Below are 2,890 nucleotides of genomic sequence, written 5' to 3'. Positions count from 1 at the left end.
ACGAATTTTACAAGATTGTTGATTTATGCTGAGAATAGCCCTACGAATTTTGATAATAAAACCGAGGAAGACAAATGGGGTGAATTTATAACGATACAAAACCCTATATGTTAACCTACAAGTTATCCATATTATAATCTGATCCAAATTTTAGGCCCATTAGTCTAAACAAATTTTAAATCCTAATATTTATATAATTATAATCTTTTTAATTCTATTATTCTATTATTAATCCAATTCTAAAAATTACGGGATATTACAACCGTCTACTCAAACCGCCTAATAACAGGGTATTATAACAAAACTCAGAGCATAACAGGGGAATGCAGCAAAAATCAAGGAAAAAATCATAAGCGTCTACTCAACATAAAAACACAAAAACATAAAAACATAACATAAAAACAACAGAGAATCATAGATGAGTAAAGTGTAAAAACATAACAGAGAAGCATACAAACACAAAAGCACATACAAACATCAAACATACACATAAAAGTATAAAGAGATGAGTAAAATATAAACATAAAAACATACAAATCTGAGAATCAAACACATAAATCAAAATATTACAGAGATATTTTAAATCAAAACACATAAATCAAAATATTACAGACCTATCAAACATATAAAAACATACAAAATATGAGCATAAATTAAACACATAAAAATATACAAAATATGCATAAATTAAACACATAAAAACATTCAAAAATGAGCATAAATTAAATACTTAAAAATATACAAAATATGAGCATAAAGTAAACACATAAAAATATACCAAATATCAGCATAAATCTGAAAAAAATACAAAATATGAAAGGAGACTTACAAATTAGGGCTCGATTCGTGTTACAGAGACTTGATTAGGGCTTGATTCGTGTTGTAGAGCTTGATTTAGGGTTGCATGTAGACCTATAGAACTTGATTCTGTGTTGTAGAACTTGATTTAAGATTTAGGGTATCAAAGAGATGAGTGAGGGGAGAGATGAGTGAGGGGAGAGATGACTGAGTGAGTGAGAAAGATGAGTGAGTGAGAGAGACGAGTGAGATGAATGGGAGAGAGAGAGAGGGGCGAGTGAGTGAGATGAGAGAGATGTCGGGGTGTGGGGTGAGAGGAGAGAAAAAAGAGGGGGAAACAAAAGAAAAAGAAAGGGGGAATTATTTGGTTTAAGTACAAATATTTCCCAGCCTTTGTGGTTTTTTTAATTTTTTTAAATTGTTTCATAGAAAACGGTTACTAAATGACCGATGTTAATAAAAGACTTTCACAACGGTCGTTAAAAGACTGATGTGAAAGTTAGTTTTTAACATCAGTTAAAACACAACTGATATGAAACATAAGTTTATATTTTCTAAAAAATTGCTCTGAGACAACGGTTTTTTTTAAACTCTGATGTAAAACCATGCCTTTAACATCGGTTTGAAAATAACTGATGTAAAAATTATTTTTTTACATCGGTTATTTTTCCGACTGATGTTAAAAGGGTGATGTCTATTGACCCTTTTCTAGTAGTGGAAGCTACTTTCACTAGACTTGTAGGTGAAATTGGTATGCTTAATTCTTCATCCTAAAGGCAAGAACTCGACTAATATTTTATAGCAGATTAATTTCTGATAAATCAAAATTCTTTTGATTGATTGGAAATTAACTGAAATATGAATTATGAATATTCAGATTTCTCTGCATATTTATTTTTCATTTTACTTATTGTTAACTCGGAAATTTTCAAATTCTAAGTTAACTATTTATTTGTTAATTCATATTTTCAAAATATGAAGTTAAAAAAAGATAGGTCTCAAAAGAAGTAAAAGTATATAGAGAATTGAGTTCTCGATAAGTATAAATGACTTCTCGATAAGTCATTTTGAGACATCTTGAATTAGTTCTCGATAAGTCAGTTTTGGACTTCTCAAGTAGACATCTCGATAAGTCATTTTGACTTCTCGATAGAGTTCTCGATAAAGTCTTTGTTAGACTTTTCGTGGACATCTCGATAAGTTATTATGACTTCTCGAATAAGGTCATTACTTGACTTCTCGAATGGACATCTCGATTGTTGTGCAAGACATGCATGTACAATAACAAGACTAAGTCAAATTAACAACCCTAAGTAAGTTGTATTTTAATTTTAGTTTGCATTTTGTATTTGTAACATTTAAAGTCTGTAAAAATGTCAAAGAGCAGACTGTAGTTTTTTTTCTTTAAACAGTATCAAGCCTAAGAATTATATTTGGAAGAAGATCAAGAAAATCATGCCTCGAAAGAATTATGAAGAAGCTTGGAGTTGAATAAATCTATTTTGAGAAAAATGTTCTAAGTCAAGATCTCTACAAGTCACAGATTTAGTGTTATAGAGAAGTCATTCGAGAACTCCAGAATGACTTATAGAGAACTCAAAAAAGCTACTAGAGAACTCAGAGATATCGACAAGCCAAATTAAAAACATGAAGATTGGAGATATCGACAAGTCATTTCTAAGTCATTTCTTCACTAGAGAACTCAGAGTTATCGATAAATCAACGTTCATTAGAGGACTCTGAGTTATCGATAAGTCAAATTTCACTAGAGAACTCAGAGATATTGATAAGTCAAAATTCACTAAAGAACTCTGAGTTATCGACAAGTCAAAATTGACTAGAGAACTCTGAGTTATCGACAAGTTAAAAAGTCACTAGAAAACTCAGATATATCGATAAGTCAAAGTGAAGATATGGAAATTAGAGATCTCGACAAGTCAAATTCTCTCATAGAGAACTCAGAGACCTCTACAAGTCAAATCAACTATGGAGTATTAGAGATCTCGATAAGTTAATATTCTTATCGAGATGTTAAGATCTCTATATGCCTAACTGGAGATCTCGAGGTAAAATCTCAAAGTAAAATTTACAG

This window comes from Apium graveolens, chromosome 6, assembly GCF_009905375.1.
Source record: "Apium graveolens cultivar Ventura chromosome 6, ASM990537v1, whole genome shotgun sequence".
Classification (NCBI taxonomy): Eukaryota; Viridiplantae; Streptophyta; class Magnoliopsida; order Apiales; family Apiaceae; genus Apium; species Apium graveolens.
Note: the sequence above shows the minus strand (reverse complement) of the source record.